At 38.4% G+C, this 24,230-nt stretch overlaps 1 protein-coding gene across 2 annotated transcripts in view; it reads left to right on the forward strand.

Moving 5' to 3' along the window:
• Nucleotides 1–3,362: 3,362 nt before the first annotated feature.
• Nucleotides 3,363–24,230, forward strand: part of MYPN (myopalladin) — a 67,479-nt gene continuing 46,611 nt past the window's right edge. The window contains exon 1 of one of the 2 annotated variants that reach the window (XM_010714270.3): nucleotides 3,363–3,657. The gene's annotated coding sequence lies outside the window, so the exon portion shown is untranslated. Of the gene's footprint in view, nucleotides 3,658–16,276; nucleotides 16,823–24,230 lie in introns of those variants that run through there. The other variant, XM_010714268.3, reaches the window with a different exon arrangement.

Consider the following 24,230-nt stretch of genomic DNA (forward strand, 5'->3'; position numbering starts at 1 on the left):
GCCGAGAAGGGCGGGGCGCGTGCGGCCGCGAGGAGTACGAGTGAGAAGTTTGCGGCGAGGTTCCGTCCGCTTCCTGAGGGCGGGAAGCCGTGTAGAGAGACGAGCGATACAGTGAGGGTGGGGCGGCACGCCCCCGTTGGCGCCGTAGAGCGGTGCTTCCCGCGGGGGTCCCGGCGAGGAGCGGAGAGCGCGGGTTCGGCGTGCTTGGTTCCTAACATCCGAAACGTGCCTCCAGTCCCTGCGCTCTGTTACGGAAGCTGCGTTTCACAAGTAGAAACGAACGCGGTTGTCTTGAGTTGCGCTTTCGGTTTCCGAGCTCCTCTCGCCGTCACGTTAAAGCACTCGTTTGCGCTGAGCGCGTATCTCCAATGAAGCAACAAAATGCCAATTACACAGGAGACGGCTTGCTTAGCCTGTTTTTCTCCGAGAATTTGCTTTCGTCGGGAGGACGGCTCGCTGCGGCTCGTGCAATGGGGTGGGGAATGGAAGCAGAGCCGCGTCCCTGCGGCCCGCGCCGCGGCTCAGCCCTGCACGCAGGACGCGAAGTTAGCGGGGCGAGGCGGGGGATTTCCCGAGGGATGGGTCGGGAAGGCGACGGGCTTGGCGTCGCTTTGCCCTCTAACACAGAGTATTCTTAAAAACGTAAGCGAATGGGATATCTTGGCCCAGCCGTTACGTATCCCTTTGTATATCTGAACAGGCGAGGCTCCGTAGGAGTGCTGAGGACTTGTGGCTGTAATTGTGTCGCTGAAGATCCAAAGCAGAACAGTTCTGTTCTTACAGAACTGTAAACAAGATAGGAATGTCAGCTACGCAGCCGAGTGATGCGGCACTTTGCAGCGTGGCAAATACACAGGTGTATTGCTTGAAGGAGAGATGCAAGTGATTTGCCTCTATTCGTTTTGCATACAGAAATGGAAAGTTAGCGGTGGCTGCCATACATACCAAGTAGAGGATGACATTTTATTCATTGCCTTCTACGCTTCTTTTTCTTTTATGTAGAGACCAGCAGGACAGTAACTGAGTAATCGCACTGCGGAGTAGAATTTAAATGTTAGCAGTCATTGTGCAGTGTGCCCTCTGGCCAGCATGTGGGGATATGTCCATGTGCTTGAAGATAACAGTAATATTCCCTGTGCAGTTTTTACATAGGAAAGTAATTTTTTTAACTGGCCTTACAAATTAGAAACATATAAAGCATGAAATAGCGTAGAATGTTATCCAACAAATATCACCTCCCTTGCGTAATAGACATAGCTATTTTTTTTAAAAGAATTACTTTAGTTTTATATTACCGCAAAATAAGTAAATAAAGTGTGCCTTGAACTAAAGTAAAATGTATTTTGACTCCACTTACTACCTAGCTTGAGAACTTCTCTGTCAGATGACCCTCATCCTTCCTATCTTAGTGCCTTGAGAAAGTTCCTTCCTCTGTGGGACTAAAGATTTCTGGGGAAAAGGGAGTGCCACATCACTGTTTGGACCCCCTGCACTCAGTACAACCAGTTCAGCATCCACCAAATGGCCACACTGTGGTTCTGCAGCAGCAGCCAAGAGAACCACATGCTCCCGTGGATGACCATGCTTGCATCTCACTGTTCTCAATATCCTTTCCAGTACTTGTAAAAAACAGTATTTTGCAGTGATGCAAAATCCAGTGAATACAAGAAACGTAAATACAAAAGCTGACTTCAGGAAAGTGATTTAGTTCTTACGAATGCTTCATCATAGAGGGCTAGCTATGACAGTTGCAGTCTTATTGATGGTCATAACGAGTAGGAAACTCTTTGCCATTATTAAAATAGTAATGCTTGGTTACTGCCTGCTGATTGCTGTCAGCACAATTGGTTTTTTAATTTGTATTCCAGTTAAACGCCTATTTAGACAACACAAAAGTGAAAAAAAATCATACAAAATGCTAACTATCCTTATTGTTAGTACATTCGGTATGCATTCGGTATTCATGTCAGTATGCATCCAGCAGAGCATACTTTGTGCTCTAATACTGAAAAATATTCAGCTAATACACATATTTCTGATGCTACTGTGTTATGGAGTAAAATTCTCTGAATGGCAAATACAGGGGTGAATCCTCTTCCCTCTGTCTCCATTTTCTCCCAGCAGCAGTCAGTACATACTTTTTAAACATTAATTCCTCACTTCAAATCCCCTCCCCCTTTTTTTTAATACTCTGATATGTCACAGACAACAGAAAATAGAAACATGTGTCCCGAGCAGCTGACAACATGAAATTAGAGGTGTCAGCTTTTTGCAGTGAAAAATTGCTAATCTTTGCGATAAGCCTTTGTTTAGTGGTATGTTCTTGATTAAGACAAAGGAAAGTTTTTAGAATGCAAATGGTATTACAAACAAGGCAGTGACAAACCTTTTTATGTGATTTCAGTTTTTCTGTGTTATCCTCACATTTTTCACAATGTCAATACTGGATGAGTGAGTTAATGAATGTGCCTATGCTCTGCTGCTTTACAGCTGAGCACATGGTAGCTCTCTGCCTGCCCACCCTGCACATTGTAATGATTCTTGCTAGCTCATATGTAAATGTGCTTATCACTAAGACCAATTATTTGGTAACTGATGGCAAAATGGTGAAAAAAAATGAATTTTCTGACACATTTGTGAATGTTAAGTCACTACATAGATGCTAAATCCAAAAGATTGCAAGCTCTTTGTCTAACCTGAGGCATGTAATTAAGGGAGCTGTTAATGAGAAGCAGAGGAGTCACACCTCCAAGTAGATAAGAACAAAAGACTACATTACCCTTCATGCCTCCAGGCCACAAAATATAGCTAAAATAACGCTACTCATAGGATGACAGATGTACAGAAAATGGAAAAGCAGTGAAGGACAACCATGGATGCTGGACAGGAAGACCACACCAAAGGGAACCTGACCTTTGCATGAGGTATGCAGTTCTTGTGCTCACAAACTTCTGAGCAGATCCAATATCCCCAAGCCCACACAAAGAACAGCTGGGACTCAGAGCAACTACCCAGTTTCCTTGGCAGTGTGGCAAAAGCCACAGAAGTGCCAGGTCATCTGCAGGCTGGGGCTAAAGATGCTGAATATTTTCAAGTATCCCACACAGAGGGGGTTAGGAGTGCAGTCCCTCCTGCATGCGACACATTCTCCTCCTATTGCTGAGCTATTTTGCACTATTACATTACATTTTCTAGTGTATAACAACAATAGAACAGCAGGCTAGGAGCTGAATGAACACCAGGAAATTTCCATGTTGTCTTTTGTTTGTTTTTATGTTTGTTTGTTTAAGTTGGATGCTGACACACCAATTCCCATGTCATTAAACTGAGCTTTTGGTCAGGCTGGAATACTGAACTTTGATTTTTAAGGTGAACTCCTCCAGAAATACAAGATAATATTTGAGCCAGTTCAGCCCTGCAGACACCAATTTGAGGACACACTGAACCTCAGCTTACAAAATAGCAGCTCCAAGTGGTAGCTGATTCTGACATGACACTGTGTCTTTGCATGGCAGGATGATGAAGCACCCTAAAATTAGCCGTCTTACTATTTGGTAAAGAGCAAGCAGAAAGGTAGCAGGCTGCACTGAGGAGAACAAAGAGGCACAGGAGAGGACCAGAACTGACTCATGCACAGACAGGTCCCACCACTTCATGGTGAGCATTCTTGGCTTCTTTGCAAATTTCCATCTCGGACTGTTTAGTGTAATTCCTTGTTCTAAGCACAGGGTGACCTTACTGTGAAAGAAGAAAAGTGATTGTGCAAATGGTGGGGGGATCTATTCTCTCAGTGGGCTTGGGAAACAGTAGGGATGAAAATTAGTGGTGAAAACAACAGCGATGATCTATTTTCCTTTGCGGGGGAAGGGTAGGGGGCAGAACTGGCATGTAATTCACAGAATTAAGCTTCTTGTTCATGGAATAGAACTGAGAATAGAAAGAAAAAATAGTACTGTATGGGATCCAGAAATATCATGATAAAGCCCCCCCTCTCTGCTGAGCCAGACCAATAGTTTCCAGACATTCAGCTCTCTTTCCACCCCATTTCTTGGGCTTTGCAGAGTAAGCTTTGAGAGAAATAAATTATAAGGCAGTGGGAGGATGGGCATGGATGTGTTTGGGTATGAGAGTAAGGGAAGATGGGCATGGATGTGTTTGGGTATGAGAGTAAAGGAAAAGGTTCCAGAACAACATGAAATTTGCAGATGAGGGGCAAAAAGAAACTGTAAGGAAACATTTGAATACCAGAGGGCACAATAGGCAAAATAACTAATGGATGTTAGGGCTGATTGCAGGGAGAGAAGAAAGACAGCGTGATTCCCTGGGAAGCAGAGGACTCAGCCACCAGTTCTGTGCAATAGTCTGCGTGGCTCTGAGACTACATGAGTGTCAGGACCTGCTTTTTTCTCTATTTCTATGGTAGGACACTGTGGAAGACTAGACAGGAATGAAATAATTGACTGTGAGACATAAAATGTGACCAGAAATACTTCTGCTGGTAGATCTCTCTCACAAATATGGGACTGTTTTGTGATAGAGATATTTCTGTTTGGTAAAGATAGTTAGATAGTACTGTTTGTAGCTTTCATAATTTAATTCGGGATGAGACTAATGATTTCACAGGTATTACTGAAACCCAGAGGGACACGATACTTTAAGATCTATTTTGGTGTAGATAGCAAACGATATTTGGTACAGCATGGACTGTGCTATTGGTATCAACTTCAGTATAGGAGATCTCTGTTCAAAAATGGATTAAATATTTATCGTGGATTAAGACTCTTGGATAGGTGGAAAATTAAATTTTTCTTGTATAGGTTATTAAGGGCCTCCAGAGAAATTATATGTGAGCAGTCAGAGACTGGAGCGCTTGGAAGAACATAACTCTGAATTTCCTACAATATAAGTCTCAATATTAGCATTGGAAATAGAAGAACTCCAAAAATGTTAATATGATTTTGGGGAGAGAAGCACAGTAAGCTGCACAAGATCAGCAATCAAATCCTTCTAACTATGTGAAAAAATGCTGCTTCCCAGTGCACAATTCGCATGCAGAAAAATTTAATGGCTGCTCATGTTCCTAGAGATTTTGCATCCCAATAATTAACAAGCTACCATTTAGAAAAGGAAAATTGCCAGAGACAATTTCTATTTAACAACACTGGAGTTGTGCAAGATGCTGACAATTTTGCTGTTGATTTTTTAATGAGCGATTTAGAGACTTATCTCCAGAAAATCGTGGGATAATGTGTTTAGAAGACTGTTCCTTTGTTTATTTGGTCTGCCAGCACAGGAAAAATGGCTTCAGTTTAAAACTTCAAGCTTGTAAGAGGAGGCCAAAGCAACTATATATCATTTTCAAGCAGAAATAGTAGAGCAGTCACCTGTGCCAAACCTCCATTGCATTTAGCTGGCATTTTTTTCTTGGATAAGGAGGGTGGTATCAGTGACTCATCACCCTTGTCTGATTGACGAAGGCTTTCTTGTCATTAATGTCAGCAAGCCACTAGGGCACCACTAATTACGATCATTGATCCCAAAGAGAAAGGATTAGTTGAGGGGTACTGGATAGTCCCCACTTAACACAGACATATTTACTTTTTTCCATAAAAGAATGATACACAGCTATTTCTGTATCTTCTAGGCAGGGCTCTGGAACAGCAAAATGACCCTTAAAATCACATAGATATCAATCTGAGAGTACTCCTAGGGCTTGGATCTCTGGAGATTCAAGAGAGATTGTTCCTGAGACTCCCTTAGGAAAAAGCACAGCAGTTCCACACCATCCAACTGAGACACAGCAGTTTCTGTACGCCCCATGACCCAGTGGAGACATCCACCACCATACAGACTGCCAGCGTGAAACTCCAATTTCATCACAAAACACTTCCACAACATTTTTTATCTTGTAAATTTGTGAAGTTTTTAGCTTCTAGACTTGTAAATATTTTAGTTTGCAAACATGTACAAAATATTGTGATCAGTGTGACAAAACTTTTGCAAATACAAGCAATTCAGCACAAAGAATACTGCATGTTGATAAGCTTGCAGCAATTTCAGCCGGGTAAACATTCTTCAACAAACAATATAAATTTACAAATTAAATTCTTCTTTTTCTTTTTTCCTTAATTAACTTAATGCTTTTTTGGCCTGGTAGATAAGTGGTTGTTTTGTAATAAATGGTATACAGATACCACTTTTCCTAAGAAATAAATGACATATGATCTTTATATTTTTCCTGGACTCTTATTCAAGCTTGAGCCTCTAAATAGCTCCTCGCCATTATAAATCTGGTTGGGTTATCTTCTCAGTTTATAATAACCATAAGCATTAAAATAGTTTGTTTATAACTCTAATAATCCCTACTGGCATCCCTGCAGAATTATAATAGACATGAACCTAGAAGCATTTTATTTATGAGCACTACAACTAATCATAATTTCCAGTGAGTTATAACAGCAAAAACCTATTGTTCAAGATTGCAGTATCTGCTCATTTTCAGGGCAAACTGATGGTTTAGTTTGGAATATTTAATAGGAATAAATAAAATTCTGAAAGCAAATATAAAATTCTTTTACATTTGTTCCTGTGTGCCATTAGTATGACAGCTGATTTTAGCTGGATACAGAACTCACTATTTGCCCCAGTAACAATAAAACAGATACTGTTTTTACATTACATTTCCCAATATTTTCTAACACCACAAGCCGTTTGACAAAATTTTACATTTACATATTTTAAACTGAAGTTTCAAGTATGAGAAATATACATGTTTATATTCCTTCTGTGCAAAGAAGTCAAAAAACTTGAATGTACTTCTCACAAATTCTGTCCATGACAATATGGTACCAGCAGATCCTTTAGCTTTTCAATAAATGTGTAAGAAAATTGGAAGGATATGTTTTAAACTATTTTATTACAACGTAGGCTTTGTCTTCATATCCTGCCTTTGAATTTGCAAACTAGTAAATATTTCTTCACAAAATCTATGTTTTCCTGATTTAACATTAAGCACATACTTAAGAGACCTTTGTCTAAAACTTTGTTCAAACATCAAGTTTCCACAGTCCCACACCATTAATTAAGCATACCATAAAATATTTTTTTGTGCTTTAAAAGGCTTTTACTAATTAGATTAAATGAAAAGCACTCACCATAATATTTGCATTTTCTTTCTCAGTGTCAGTTTGGAGTTTTCCAATATTCTATCTTTTCTAAAACAAAAGGAAGTAAGACATTTCTTAAGAAAGCATATTCAAATCCATGATAGACAGAGAGAAAATTGCTTTTTATAACCTGTGTGATAGCACATGGCATTACTATGGTACCAGTTGGCCAAAACTAGGCTTGTAATACACATGGTTTATCAGACTAACACAGGTGATACGTCCTTTGACTCCTTCTACTGAATAAATTGATATTTTGACTGTTCAGAGACTAGACAGTTCTAGAGACTAGCACAAGAAATAGGAAAGGTATTTTTTCCTCTCTTGCTCTTTCTCTCATGCTTTGTATTGCTCTTAAGACAGTGTCTTATGAAAAGATCACAGTTGGCACAGGAAACAATTTTCACAGCCAGTCAGTATGGACAGAATGGTCAGCACCTCATGCTGTTGTTTTACTTTAGTAATTTTCTGGATCACAATCCTTACTTTGGTAAGTGAGCTTACATTACCTGAGTATCACTCGTTCTTTACCTAGACAGAGTGATTCAGATACTGCTGGTGTTCAATATGCTGATACTATCAAGTGACTTGAATTCTCACATCTACCCATTCTGAAAGTTCATTTGTGATTTGCCAAAAAAAAAAAAAAAAGTTTTTAAAATTAATTCTGTCAGTAATACTGAATCCTAAGAAAAAAAATTTTGAAGTTTCACTAGCATCTGTAGATGTAATTTTTGCAATGCATCTTCATATAAATGTTCACAGATTATCTTATAATGGCAGTGAGTTTAAAATTACAATGAAGAAAGCAACATTTAAAGTGGGAAGATGACTCAGTGGCCTGGGGAAAAGGAGTTCCAGACAGATGAGGCAGCATAAGGGGCAAGAGTGCCAGAGTAACTGGGAGGGGCAGGTAAATTGATCTCAAGTGAGTATAATAAGGTGACACTTCAGAGTGCTGGTAAAATATTAACTATTTCTGCTAGCAGTCACCCAATGAGATTCAGAACTTGAGAATTCTAACCTAGATATGTTTTCATTAAAAAATGAAGCTGCTTTAATAGGAAGATGGAAAATTTAGATGCCTTAAAACTTCTACAGAAGTTGTTTCTTTCCCTTGTCCATACAGTCAGACAGCGGGGCAGCGTCACTGCTTTTGAATGCTATACAAAGGAATCAAGTAATAGCATTCATCCCACTAGCTACAGCAAGGCAATACCATGCCCCTAACCCCACTCACCACTACTGCCATACTTTTTTGCTGCCACCGTGTGTCTAGATCATAGCTTCCATGTGAAGTGTGGATATGGTATCTCCCCCCAGCTGTAGGATTTTAGACAGGACTATTTGACAATTCATTCTGTCACATCATTCTAATCCAACATACAAAGTCTTTCCATTGAGTTTGTATCAGTAATATTTTAGCAAACTCTCGTAAATAAATAAATAAATAAAAGTTTTCCTGCTATCTGATTTATGCTTACCAAGCTCTCTGATTTAGTTAGTTCCTCTAGCCACATCACTGGTCAGTCATGGTGCTGTCCTCCAAATTGATCAACTCTGGCCTACCTACCTGCCATAAACTGCCATAAGCATTGCTGATAAACCATTGAAACTTTCATCTGTGTATGCTTGGGAAGCAAGGCATGTCTGGAAATTATTTTTTAAGATGTAGACCATCTCGAGTGCCCTCTCCTTATTCTCTTTTGGCAATGAGCCTTTAGCTAGGGTACCAAGTTACTGAATGTTTTATCCTGTTAAGCATTTGCCTAGAGCTGATTTTCTCTACAAGTCTGTTGTCTGTAACAGGTGCCAAAACCAGACATTAATTCTGGTTTGAGTTCCTCTAATATTCTGAAGGTCTTGATCTGCACTACCATTAGGCTGAACTGCCTCTGCTTCCTACCTGTCCTTTCTGTAGATAATGTGCTTTAGGCCTCAGGGCCTCTAACATAAAACAAAGAAATACATCAGAAAGCCATTCTATCTAGTTAGAAAAAAAGACATGGAAGATACTTGTATTTTATATAAATTGTATATGAATTACAGGTGCAGACAGAAGGCAAAAGACTGAGTGTTTGTTTCTTATTACCATGCAACTCACACTAATAGGCTTCCATAAATAATGGCAACACTTACTTGGCTCTTTTTTGTTAGAAGCATTTGTAGTTTCTTAGTGAAGCCTCTCAGTTCTTTAAGGATTTTGGAATTTATTTGTAAGAGGCCTGGATGAAATTCTGTGCTACGCCATTGAAGTGATAAGAATAAAGACTGCACTGTAAACTGTTGTTAGACAAATGCATTATTGGCAATGTGGTTACAAATACACCTCAGTAGACTGACTCTTAATCCAGTTTTAAAAATACAGTCCATAATGCATTGTGGTGCTAATCTTAACCCAAAGTCAAAAGGCATTCATGTGTATGACCCTTCACCAGACACATTACACAGTTAACAAAGGCAGACACTGCAGATGTCATGTCTGCTTAATTTCAACCATAGAAATAGCTGCAATGGAAATTATTTAAAATTATTCACAGTACAAAAGGAGAAAAAGCTCAAATACTCAAAATATGAAGTTTACAATACATCCTTCACTTTAGTTAACCATCCCATGTTTCTTTTTCCTTCAGACTCAGATAACAAAATATCTCCATTATTTTTATCAGTTCTAGTGACAGTCGGTTCAGTTGGTATTTAACATGGCTATAAACAACCTTATTCGGATTTTTGGATATTTATGTTCTGGATGAAGGTAAAGAAGCTAATGAAAATGGATAGATCTCTAGCTGCTAGTGTCTAAACGTGTTTTATCTGAGGATCAGATTAGATGAGCTGCAAAAAGGGGAGACAAAAGTTTGAAAAGAACAGCAAAAGTGAAAGCAGTGTTTGGCTTAGTGCCTTCTCTTACATATAATCTGAAGAAGACAAGTCCAGACCATTGTTGTGTCAGCTACACAAGATCTGGCAAATCTGTACCTGCACCAGATTTGAGCTAGGAGAGAGTCACAGAAGGAATGCAAATCTTGCAAAGCACATCAGTGCCCCAAGTTAGCTGAAGACACCAGACAGCTATTGTCAGATACCTTTCTCTGGTTTGTTTTGGACTAGACATACCTTGCAATCAGGACAGTGAATCCTTAAAGTGTCAGAATAGATCCTGTAGTCTCTGAAGATGCTGGGAGTATCACAACACCTATAAATCTCACACCTTTCAGTCAAGCTGGTTTTTTTTGGCATCTATGTCAAATCAAGCTTCCTCATGTTTTGCTTGCCCAAAGAAAGTCATGAATTGAACAGCATACCCCCTTGATATTTTTTTTCAGCAATTAAATTAAGTTTTGGGGTTTAAAATTTTAATCCACCGACTTCTGATCTGTTTTTCTAATGATTACTAGGCATAGTCTCCCCCTAAGTCACTGGATTTTGTAGATAAGAGTCCTCATCAGTATTATTTCCTTTTTTTTTTTCTGTTTTTTTTTCATTTGTTTTTTATTTTTCCTCTGTTTTTTGAAAGCAGTCTCATATAACAGGTTTTATCAAACTTTTGATTCTTTGGGTGACTGGCAGCCTCTATGTATCAGTACTTGCTGTGTGCTCTACAGATCATTTTCTCTGGTAGCGATGATCCTGGTCCAGAATGAAGTTCGATGTGAGCCAAAACCTGCATCAGATCATGGTAACTTCAAGGAGAGCCTATTCAGCTACACGAGCACTTCCAGATGAAGCTTGTGCACTTTATATTTGAATCACAAACAATCCACATTAAAATTTGAATGCTTTCAAATTAAAGAACACAAGTGCTTGTAGAATGTTGTTGAGGTATTCTGACTTAAAAATAGAAATTCCCTCACAAAAGGAAGAATGTAGGAGAGCTCAGTAAAATATTAACTACACAGGAAATAGTAAAATGTGAACCGTTTATCTCAATTTTTTTGTGTTATATATTATAAAAGATAGCACTGTACAAAGAACAGCAGCGCACAAGAAAGAAAAAATTATTTGAACTATAGACTTGGAGTCCTTTTGTTTTTGAGGCAGAGAATCCAAGTTAAAGAGACATTTTTAAAATTTGTGTACAAGTACTTTTTTTTTTAATGAAAAAGGTATGTTACAAATCCCAGTTTACAATCATCATCCATAATGTAAATTATTTCTTGCTGGGAATTATCTCTATTATTTTCTTTATTGTTCTGGAGATTCTCTCTATTATTTTCTGGAAATACTGATAACATCTTTCAGCTGTACCATTCCTACTGTATCAAAGCAAAATATTTTTTATTTATGGACTCATTTTGAAGGGAGAGAGATGAGGGAATGTTTCAGTGTTAATTTGAGCCTTCTGCAGAGAGGAACTACCATTTCTTTCATCATTCTGATGTCTCCGCTTCTAAAATTAGAATCTGATTTGGAATCACACAATACCTGGCAGGTTTATGCTAAGATATGCACTGCATAATGATGTGAATAGGAAATATCCAACTGATATTGTTTGAGACAAGGCTGGCAAATCACTTATGAGTTTTCTTCCTTTAGGTACCCTTAGGTACTTTTTCAGTAGCTGTGGTTGATTTTTAAGCAAAACTATACCAATTCACAATAATAATAATGTATTACCAGGCAAACATAAAAACATACAAAGCACATAGCACAAGAAAAGATACTGCCCTTTCATATGTCAATTCCTCATCCTTTCTGTGCTTAACAAGCATCTTATATCCATTATCATATACACCAAATGGTGTAGTAGCACACTTCATGCACAAACACTCAATACTGTTTGTTTTTTAACTTCTAAAACATATCCACAACATTCCCTTGATTATTTGTATACCAAAAAAGATGCATTTTTAAACCTCTGTGAAAACAGGATTCTTGAAATTAATTCGATGTTGTCTCATTAGTGGCTAGTTGGGAAAAGTAGATTGTTTCTGGTTTACTGTAAAGGAATTGTGAGAAATACTATCAAACTGCCATGAGCTCACATGCTAGAGATGAAGGCATTTATAAAAATTTAGGTAGATTATCAGATAGTCTTTATAGGAATAAAAACAGAAATAGGTAAAGCATTTAATTTGTAAGACAGCTGTATAAGCACTGTCTTCCTGCTCTGTATAATTGAACGTCACAGGTTCATGGGCAATTGTCTGCACAGTCTGTTGCTGTATCAAATATTGAGTGTTTACCATGCTTCACTTAGAAAAATACACAATAAAACTTGTGAGTTAAATGTGGTTTTTTGGTCTTCTCTCAAAGCATTTTGTTATGTATGAAAATAGAAAACAAAACTATAATATCATAGTTTCTTTTGAATGTCTTTTCTTTTGTAGACTGAGCTTTAATAAAGTGCATTTGAAACCCAAATTCTATCTACAGGCAGTATTGGATTATGTTCCTCTAAATCAACAGCAAATTGATGTTGTTTTGTATACCACCTTTATCAGCTTAGTGGCAGGAATCAGAGTGTTAAAATGCATACTTCTGTGGACTCATGAGAGCATGGTGAGAAGTTTTTATGGCATACATGATACCACCTTTTCTTCATAACAATTCGATAGATGTGAACCTTTGTCAGCCTCAGAGAGACTGTGGGCCATGACTTTGCTGACAATCCAAACACTGATTTGTCATTTCTACCATTTGTGTATCAGCTCCTGGTTTCCACACATAACTGGAGGATTTTTATCTGTACAGCTCCCAGTTATACAGAAAATGCAGCCCTTCACAATAATATGTAGTCTCATTCTCAAGTGTCCTTTTAGAGCAAAGAAATTGCCCACTGTTGCTCATAGTACAGAAGTCTACTTGCTCTTCACAATGCAGAAGCAGCACCAAGCCACCATCTTCTTCTTTTGTGGTTAGTTTTTTGCCAGTGTGAATGTGTAGGCTATATCAGCTATCTCTGGATCTGCCTCAGCACTCTTGCCTGTCCCTTGCAGAGGGAGACATGGCAACAACAATCTGCACTTGCCCATTGGCCAACACTCTGAGTACAAAATCACAACCTGTGACATACCTCTATCTTTAACCATAATGCAGATTCCTTTTGATCCTTAGTGGTTTAAGAATTAAGCCAAGAGATTATAAAAGATAAAAATTATTTATCCTGTAGACACTGGTCACACTTTCTAAAGCCCCAGAATAACTATACTGAGCGCTGATATGTTCCTCTGAAATATTAACAGAACAAAGGTGAGAGGATATTAGAATGAGCTGTCATTACCAGAGACACGGCCACATGTGGCAGTCACAGACTACTCTTGTAAGCAAAGACACCGGAGTATATCCAGGCCCTTGATGATGATAGGTATTTAACTTAAACACTGGACAGGCTGTGAGGACCAGCACAGTTCTGGGTATGCAGGGGAGCGGTAGGCAGAGGTTGCTCACAGTGATTGATCAGTTCCAGAAGGAAATGTAATTGTAGCACACTCCGTGACTCGTGGTTTTGAGATCTGTTTGTCACTTTGAAGTTTGTCCAGCAGTTTTTCATCGCTAGCTTCTGTGAGAAGTATCAAACTAATCAGGGATGTACAGTAACGTATGTCCGAAAGCTTACTGCCAACCTGCAGCTGTCAGCAGGTGGTACTTCCAGCACTAACCCCTAAAGACAAAATAAAGCTTTGTATATGTGTAACTGTGAAATTGAGGTAGCATGAAGCAGATAATTTCTTATTACAAACTAATTTGGCAAATATATACTATGTGCTAGGTAGATGATACTGTCTTATCTGTGGGTTTAATGGTGACCCTGGAATTATTGCAACGTTACGCCCCAAAGAAGTGTTTGTGTGCTTCTGTTACACTGGAACAACAAGCTAAGCCCTGCTGCTTTTCTGAGCTGTTTCAAAAAATGGTTACTGTTGGAAAGGACAATGACTTCTTCAGATGCTTTTCTTTTTTACTTTCCAAAGCTCTAATATTCTCTCATACCATGTTTCAGGGGGTACTTCCCAGTCACAGCCATATTTGCAGGCTTACTGTCAGACCAAACAATATGTGTGGTATTAAGGGATGTTTTCAGGTGGCTACCAAAAGACAGTGTAAGCTCTTTTTTTGGGGCAGTCCACATGAATATCTACCAATTGTCTTCAGCTGAATAATGTGTAACCCATCTTTTTTTTCAATGAATGGTTCAGCACATGCTATTAATAGGATTGTAGTAACTCCATCATAATATCTGGAAGATCAAGTATTTTCCAATAATGATAAATGCTGAGGGTTTACAATTACTGTCTGATAATCCTACTGTGGAATAACAGTCAGCCAGCTACATATCAAGTTCCACTTCAAGACTCACTCCTTGCGCTTGTAAAGATACTTTGGGTTTTGACAGACAATCTGGTGAGAAGTAGTGCTCACATATTTTATTCAAGAACACTAAGCCTAGTGGTAGAGAGACAGATGTTCCCTTCCTCCAAAAGACAGAACGACATAGAGCTGGAGGTCATGTTATCTTCAAGTGCCACAGTATGACTTTTAGTACTCGGTAGTCAAAGGCCGCAACTGACTGTCCTCTAAAAGCAGTCTCTAAGGTACAGAAGAATTTTCATGGACTCTATGCTGTTATTTGCAAACCAAAATTTTCTTATGTTACTTTCTGAAGATGATGGCTCTGTAGTGACCTGCACATTTAGCATATGCCCTGATTTCTTCTGCTTCCTGGAAGTTTTACCCTTGTACCGCCTGGTGTTAAGATGGTCAGTCTGTTAGTCACTCAATTTTAAGGTTTCTCAGTGCTATACTTTCTGCATAACCCGTAGTTAATTTGTTGTACAGATTGTTAAATGCTTTTGAAATTCTAGCACCTTACATAAAATTCTCTCAAAGTGGAATATTTTTGTGGGTTTTTTTGTTTCGTTTCGTTTTGTTTTTTGATCAGATTGAGTAGCTACTTTGAATTGCTTAATTTTGTGTATCATACACAAACACCAGCTCACAGCTCCACAGGACTCCCTGCACATTTTGTAATAATTCTGTTTCGGCCCAGGTCCGTATGGATTTACTGTATGCCAAACTTGAGGTACAGACTTTGTAGGTTTCATGTACAGATACTTTAATGTTCAAGCCACAGTAATATGCAGTACTGTATCCATATGCAGTTCCTGTCTGCACTCTATGGATCACATCTACTGTTACAGACATTATAAAAGAATACGTTAGGTCTCTGATCCAGGTATAATATTACCTTAGACATCACTGAACCCATAAAATGTCTATCCTATCCCCAAAAGAAGATCTGACTTCAACTATGCAATTCTTCCATATCCCTGAAGAAACCACATCAGGGGATGATGTTCACAAGCTGTTCTAACAATGGTATTTACAAAAAGAGAGAAACAAAAGATAACCACCTGCAGCGCACCAAGGAAAATTTTCAGAAGAGAAGTGCCTTCACCTCTGATTTTTCATATTGCTACACCTCATAAAACACCTCTCCAAAGAACCACGGGAGAATCCCTTTTCTGGCAGAAGAGCTCACTTGGTAACGCTCACTTGGGAAAACGAGAGAAGGTCAGACAGCCTGTTAATTACATCACTAGTTGTCAAAATGGCTATAATTCAACTCTTCATAATATATGCACATCATTTTATTAATATTTTAAAACTAGTGTTGTAATGAGAATTTTTAGTATTATTTCAACAATCAAGCAGCATTTTTTGTAAGCTGAACGATGTCAAATTTCAGATTCTGTTATTCCTGCTGCTGCTGTCTAAGATGATGAGTAAAAAAGAAAAACTGCTCTGCATTTCCCATGGGATGTGGCAGGTTTTAGTCACTCATGGTTTCAACTGGTAGCTCAGTTTTGTAAACTATATTCTTTGTACTGCTTAAAACATTTTGAAGTTCTTCCACATCTCTGTTTCATTTAAAGCCAAGTTTCATTTGTCTTTTTTAATTACTTTTCCCTCAGGAGTTTATTTCTGTGCACTCAATAACAAGTTTAGAAACAGTATTTTTAGGATTTGTAGTTACAGGCCACCCTCAAGGAATTCTGCATAGTTGTTCTACGTGTTTATTAAATTAAACACTTGAAGAAGTCAGAAATATTCTACTATTAAATCACATTTGCTGAGTTTGCATTTAGAGTTGCAGAACTTTTATATTGTTACTCACTAATGTGTTTCCCAGTGACAATAATCTTCAAGTTCTGATCAAATTGTAAAGACAACAGCAGTAATAAATAATCCTAAAAGGCTGAAGCATAAACCAGATGACAAGATGCCACAAAAGTGCCTCCCGGATGCATCTGCAAAACGTCCATAAGCATCTGTAGGGTCTGTTTCATGGGTGAGGAGAAGGCACTCGGTGCCCATAGGTGCTGTCGGAGCAGTGGATTCCCTGTGCTCAATATTCTCCTGTCCAATGAGGTGGAATGCTCTGCAGGCACATGGTTTACGCTGCTCAAAATAACTTGGGACCTGCGAACTGACAAATGCTATTGCTCCGGTGGTGACAGGTTGTCCAGCTTCTTACAGCCATCCTCATAATAACGAAGGTTAACTTCTTTCACTGTATGGACTCCTAGCTGTTTGTGTTCCTGAGGACTGGAAGTATTCCCTCGCTTCTTTACCTTTAATCTCACACTCGTGGATAACTGTCATCGCTACTAACTGCCAGCATTGGGCAGCAACACCTGGAGGAATTTTAAAAGGTAATGCTTCAACTTTAGATTGGTCTACATTTTGATTTTGCAGCACAGGTGCAGAGGGGTTTGATGAGCATGTATCTTTAAATGCTAATTATTGCTGATAAGACACATACAGGGAACAAATCATTTTTAAACTGACGGACTTAAATTACGCTGGGACGTGTGTATTACAGTGAAAGAGAAACAATGTTCTGCAGCATTATAAAGGGCTTGAATAGCATTGGTGGGGTTCTCAAAATCCCTTGGAGCCAGTCTGACTCCTCCAGAGTCAACGGAAGATAATAGTGACCTGAAAAGTTCATTGCCGGGACAGTATTCTTCTTTCAGCCTTTTTTCCTTCCACTCTCTGAAATATTTACAATCTGCTGTTCAGCCTTAAACTGACGTGGGTTTCCTTCTTAAACAAAATCAAACCTAATTTAGCATGACCCCCGTAGTTAAATACTTTCTATTTATTTATTTATTTATTTCTCTATTTATTTATTTATTTTGTCATGTAAAATGACCCCGCTGGCTATATTTAGTGCTGGGAGATCTGCTCTCTGGATTAATGTACACAACAGCTGCAGAAACAGTCCTGCTAGAAGGGCATAGCTCTCCCCCTTGAGCTCTGACTATCTCTCCTGCACTCTTTTTCTCTCTCAGAGAGTATTTGACTGTCAGTAGCAAATGTTTGGCTCAATATATTGCAACATTAAGCAGTAATCAGAAGCCCATCTTAAGTTTTACGAAATAATATGCCAACAATGGAGAAGACAACAGATTAGTTCCAGTTTACGCCAACAGAAAATTATACAAATCATGTTAAAGATACCGATTACTTTATCAACAGTTTTGTTTTGGTCATGAGGCTTACATTTGTGAAGACGCTCTAAGGGTCTAAGAGCGGAAACAAAATCAGCAAGTGTTAATGGAACAATTTCACAAACTTCAGCACTGCTCTTCTCCCACTCCTATATCCCCTGAAGGTTTCTAAGGTCAGAATATTTCCTTCTTAATTTTTCTGGGTTTCTTTGTAGGCCTTTTTTTTTTTTCAGAAAAGGCTACAAAATTGAACAATAGGAAGCATGTTAGTTCCCATAGCTGAGCAGTATGAATGCAATATAATATTTGACTACATTTATAGTCAACTTAGGAGATAGGTTTTATATTTGACAGACTATCATGGAGAAAGAAATGCATTCTGTGCTGTTTTGCTATTCCTATGCACTCGCTGGAGATTTTACAATATGTCTTGCTGTGCTATTGAAGAAGCTGTTTCTTATCAACAGCTACTAAGAATTAGATATCTGGTTGTGTTTGTAAATAAATATAAGATTAAGATGACTTGTTAAAAGTGTACACAGAACTATAAGAGCAGTTGGACAGTACACCCTAAATTGCCATCAAATTAACTGGCCAAAAAAAAGTTTACTTTGCTGTACTTGTTTTCATAAACAATAATATTCTGAATATGGGCAAATTAATCCACTTAAGTCTCATTTAAAGCATAATAGTTTATAATTATGATTGAAAAGTGGAAGTTTTTATGTTACAATGCTCTGACTGGTAAAAAAAACATAAAAAGACAGAACAGCAGATAAAAAATACAAAGACAGTTTGAAAAAAAAGAAAGACAACTGGGCCTTGTTAGATAAACTGCAACTGGATTTCTTTTGTGCCTCAGTTAAGGCTTTAGTTCCCTTTTTCACTACAGCCAATATTTATATGAAAACTGAATGGCATCCTAAAAACAAAACAGCCAGTAGATTTGAAATCACCAGACACAAGGCACATCTATTTTGTTTGCATACCATTGCTTTTCAGGGCTTTTCTTTGTCCAGTTTGTGCTTATTCAGGCTGGCTACACAAGCAATCATTTGTCTTGTCCTCAGATACATGTGCACAATTCCTTTGACATCAGTGCTGTTTACACGCATGGGTAGAATAGAGAAATCTGCTTAGCATTTAAGTTGTGCAAATTCTCATTACAAGCATCTTAGGGAGTGTTGTATTTTGTCAGAGTAGAGTGAGGCTATGCAGTACTCAAATCACTTATTAACTAACAGAGCAAAATAAAACTTTGCAGTAGCCCTCAGCATCATGCATTTCTGGATTTTTGCACTGCTTACACATACTGATAGCAGGAATAATAGAAATGACCTAGTTTTAATCACTGGGGTCACTGTCCGTGAAAGTGGATTTGCAGTTTTAGCCATGAAAGGCTTGCAGTGCAGTGTGACTGTCTGGACCCGGATAAAAGAATACTGTCGCCTGTTTGTTCTGTTTTCCATTGTGGACCTTCGCAAGCACGTTCAGCACCAAACTATGGACTTCTGCTCTGTCTTTTTGGGCCTTTTGTATAGACTATTTCTCACATGGGCAATCTCCGAAGGAATTGGGTTGCATATTTAATAAAAACGTGTCCTGTATTACTGGCATTTGAAGTACCACAATCAGAGCTTGTCCTAGCAGCTGTGGCCCTGCCTGCATAGGTCAGTGGGAGAGGAGGATCCCAGGCAGTCCTCAAAGACTACCCTCATCTCTTTTTCTTTTTAACCTTCTAATTTAAAAATCAGATGAAGTTTCTTTCAGTTTCAACTTGACATTGCATGGAGTTTAACAAAGATATTGTTTAACCTTGTAGGTCAGGCAGATTCACTAAGGAGCAAAGAGAATTTGAGGCATGGCTTAAGAATGGGTCTATGTTCTCATTATGAGAACTACTGTACAATGATTCTGTGAACATAAAAGACATCTTTGTGATCAGAGTAAAAAAAAACAAATTTTTTTTCATTATGATAGTATGAAGGAAAGTTGACAAAGTTAGAAGTCTTTGCCTGAGCTTTTTATGTGAAGAAGAGATGGTTATTTTACTGTTCAGAGTGCCCACTACTGCAGCATTGAGGTCATGGGTCAGGTGAAAAAGTATTCAAGGGGATGAATCCAAGTGCACATAGATCTATTGGAGTGTCTTCTGCAGAATTATTTGGAGGTGGGATTAGGTTTAGGTTATCCCATTTCATTTCTAAGTTGATAAATTCCTTTTTTTTTCCTTTTGTGAGCTGTGCAATTATGCTATCAGTAAGAAAAAGAAATTAGGGGCAAAATACAACACATTTCACCTCTCACATTTCTAGCACTATTTGCTCGCAAAACAGATGCTCATAAGTCTTATCAGAATTTTCCTAAAGCAAAATAGGTGCTTGTAAGGCTCCAACATCTGAACATTTTGAGTTGCATTCAAACGTCCATGAATGAAATATTAAACTTCTCCAAACAGGATAAGAGCTGTGTTAAAGGAGACCAACATCACTACAAAAAAAATCAAGGCAGATTCTCCACTAAAGAAATCTAGAGTCTTAAATATTCCAAGCTACAAATCACTTGGATTTGGTTTGATATTATTTACATCATGTTCATTAAAAAAAAAAATCACACTGTGTTATATATGACTATATTTACATTTAATTATTTATATTGTTTAATATAGATTACGTAGAAGTGCATTTAGATAGTAATTCAATTCTATATTCTTCAACTCCCGAGCCATTCAATATTAAAAATAATAAATTTTTTCCTGAATTCTAGAGAATGGATGCTCAATTGCTACATTTTTTCCTCCCTTTAGCTATATATGGGTAGCACTTCTCAAAGTTTAAAGATTTAAATTTGTAAGAATTTTGCACATTACCCAAGAAACAATTAAAACAATTGATTGGCATTTACAAAGAGAGGGGCTGTGAGGCTGGGGTGGGTAATTCTGTTCAAAGCTGCTTCAGGTAAATCCGGGGCAGCTTAAGTGAAGTCACTCTGGATTTGTGCTGCAATGTATCAAGGGAGAAGCTGGCCTATCTAAAGTCCTATTTACAGAAGGGAGCCTGACACTATTCCTTTATTGAACAGAATCAGTAGTACCAATACATCAGCTATAACTAAACATTCTTTAAACTGACGATATTTACATGAAAGCCACGTGCAGCAATATGTGAATATATTTGTTAACACCACACCTGTTAACAAATTAATGTTACAATGAGCAGTATAAAGCCACCAGCCTCTTTCAGCTTGCAATCAAATGAAGCTTTAAGATCTGGAAACTATTAAATGGAAGAAAAAATATTCTTTGAATATTAGCAGGCTGTTCAAAAATACACATGAAGTAGAATATTTCCTAAACACAGACCTGTAGCATGCTTGTTTTTAGGTGTTTTTATTTCTGTTAGAAGCTGTTACACTCTTGGGCATGGAAGATCTCTCCTCATTTTCCATTATTTAACTACAACACTTCACTTACTTGATTCATTACAAGGAATGGAATGCAAAACTACTGTGTCTAAAACAGAAAAGTAAATCATCTTCTTGTACACAGCTTTCTAAATGCAGTGATTAAAAGTACCTTATTCTCACATCCCCAAACACACACAACTGCCAACCTTAGTCCTCAGTTCCAGCCTAACCTTTTATTTTCTAGAGTCTCTATCAGTCCTCCAGCAGCTATCATCGCACATCAACAGACAGCAACCGGAAATGGTGACAAAGGCAACAGCCAAGTGAGAATTCCTGCAAGCACATAAGAATGTGATTGTGATCTTTAAACATGTGGGAGACAGACCTCTTGTGTCGTCTCTTAGCTTGCTTTGCATTGTGCACTCCTACAGTTGAAACACCCATAGGACTATTAGTGCTCAACAGTGGAATGTGTAAATGCAATTTATTTGCAATTAAAATAACTGAAAAAAGGTATAGCCTATAAGATCTGCTAAACTTTCTAGCTTCTGAACAGCAGTGATGGACATGCAGGTCCAGAATCTTGATGTGTAAAGCTCACAGAAGTGCCATTATGCAAAGAAAGAACATTTTGGTGGGTGTTCTGATCCTGGGATTTCATACAAAAGCAGCCACAAAATAATGCTAACTTGAAAAGCCAGAGAGAAGCAAAATATTCCAACTAAAACTATTTTTAACTATAATTGAAAGCCAGAGAAAATGTTTAATTTTATTTTTATTTTTTTGTCATTAAGTCTGCTATTTGTGGATAACTTTTTTTATTATGGTTCAGACATTGTGGCCTTCCAATACTTAAAGGAAGCTTACAAGTATGAGGGAAACAGGCTTTATACACGGGCAGATAGTGACAAGACGAGGGGGAACAGCTCCCTTTTTTTAGGTTAAAGATTTAGGTTAGATATTAAGAGGAAATTCTTCACGCAGAGGACGGTGAGGCACTGGCACTGATGCCCAGAACTGTGGGTGCCCCATCCCTGGAGGTGCACAGTGCCACAGATGGGGCCCTGGGCAGCCTGAGCTGCTGGGGGACAGCCAGCCCACAGCAGGGATTGAGGCTGGATGGGCTTTGAGATCCCTTCCAACCCAAACCATTCTGTAGCTCTATGATGCTATGATAAGTGAAGGAGTGTTTGAAAAGGACATCTTTAGAGCATTAAGCATTCGACACCATTTGTATCCAAACAAAATATAGGATATGCACTCAGATATACCTGTGACTCTCTTCAGTTTTGCTGAGATTTCAGTACCACTATTTTCTTAGGAAAAAACTTCAATTCTTTAGTGATGACTCAGCAATAGGAAACAAAAGAGTACAGCATTCCACTGCACAAGCTCCCTGGGATGATTTTCCTGCCTTCCATATAATGATTTTCAAGCTACACTATTGCCTATACAATCTTTGGAATTTAATTTTACTTCTGCGCGTATTTTATCTTAAAGACCACTTGGCTAATAAAAGAACATTGCTGTAAATGTTCTATGTAGGCTCATAGAAAATCCGAAAGCTTATGCAATTAATTTTCTTGTGGAATCTGATTTAGTGAACCACAAAAGTTGGCGTAGCCAGTTTATGCAGTCAGTTCAAGACATTCTTGGAGGCCTTTCAAGACAATAGGTGCCCAGTGTCACTGCTGTAAGTGTCCTGGAAAAGCAAAAGAAGCTGCCTCCAGTGTATTTGTTTGCTGCTATGGTAATGAAGCAGTTAAAACTGGAGAACTGCTGACTCCTGAAGTCAGTTATCCCATTTTCAATCCTAAGCAGCATCAGTTTATTGCTATTATTCATAACTATTATTCACTACTATTCATAACTAAACATTGCAATTCCTCCCCTTGATAGCAGTTCATAAATAGAGACATTTTTCCAGTTTGCAAAATTCTTAGTGCTTTCATTGACACTACAGATTACTGCTTACTCTATTTGTACTAATATCTGTCCTCCCTACTGATTATTCTTTACAGCTCAAGATAGATACTTGCAGTTATGGTGTACTTGTTGCTTGCCTTGTGATATTGCAGACATGTGCCATGCTCTGACTCACTCCCAGCAATCTGTGCCACTGCTGGGGGAGTATGGGATGATTTTTATGTAGCCACAAAGACACTTCTGTCTCAAAGCCCAATTAGGAAAAAATAAAGGGAAGGCTTGGAGCATATTGATGCCAGTTCCACATCAAAATCTAAACAATACAAACAGTCCAGGAAAGAGAAAGACTGGATTCAAGCCCAGGTCTTAACTTTGGAGCTTAGATACTTATTTTGACTACATAAAGCCTGCATTATTCTTGTATTAATCAAACCTGTAATAGCATAGTTTTCTTTTGGTTATATATTTTTGCTCACTGGAAAGACAGTCCACATATGCATTTTAGAAAATATATTGAATTTGGCCCTACTGCTATCTGGCCCCCAGACCTTGTCAGGCTGTATGCTTGGTTCATTTCAAACAAAGCCAGTTTCCATCAGCTGTGAAATCTGAATGGCCTCAGTCTACCCAGTGCTTCTTTCCACCATCAGACTTCTGTACTGCTTGAGGAGAAGAACTCCTTTTGGGGTGGGAAGAAAAGGACAGAAACTGGGCATCTGCCAAGGCATACTTGTAACTGGATTGTCTGTCAGTCTCACAGCAACATCAGAAATATCACATCATTCAAAATGTCCTAAAACTTCAGCAATAGCAAAGCACTGCTTCAAAGTGCTACATTTGACTAGTACCCAACTTCTCCCTTACTAAAAAATAGAACTTAAAATTGTCTTCTACACAAGCTGAAAATAGAGAAGAGTTAGTTATATTCTGACCCCGAGCTAAAGTAAAAAAAAAAAAACACAACAAACCACAAAACCTACCACCAAGGCTCTCTAAGCACTAAGAATTTGGCATCAGATTTGTTTTCATCAATATCTTGCTTCCCAGCACCAGAAGGAGCAGTCTGCTCTTTTCTACCCCTGTTCTAATGGATATTAGGAAGTCGTTCAGCTGATTTCCTGGGGAACTGTTTGTTTTCTTTCACTCATATCTGCTCAGCTGTCCTCAGATGGGCAGAGACAAGTTTGAAACAGTGATTTGTTCATTTGCTTCCTACATGCCCTCTCAGAACTGTGACAGACAAATGATTTTGCTCTGCCACATATGGCTGCTCTGT

This window comes from Meleagris gallopavo, chromosome 8, assembly GCF_000146605.3.
Source record: "Meleagris gallopavo isolate NT-WF06-2002-E0010 breed Aviagen turkey brand Nicholas breeding stock chromosome 8, Turkey_5.1, whole genome shotgun sequence".
Classification (NCBI taxonomy): domain Eukaryota; kingdom Metazoa; phylum Chordata; class Aves; order Galliformes; family Phasianidae; genus Meleagris; species Meleagris gallopavo.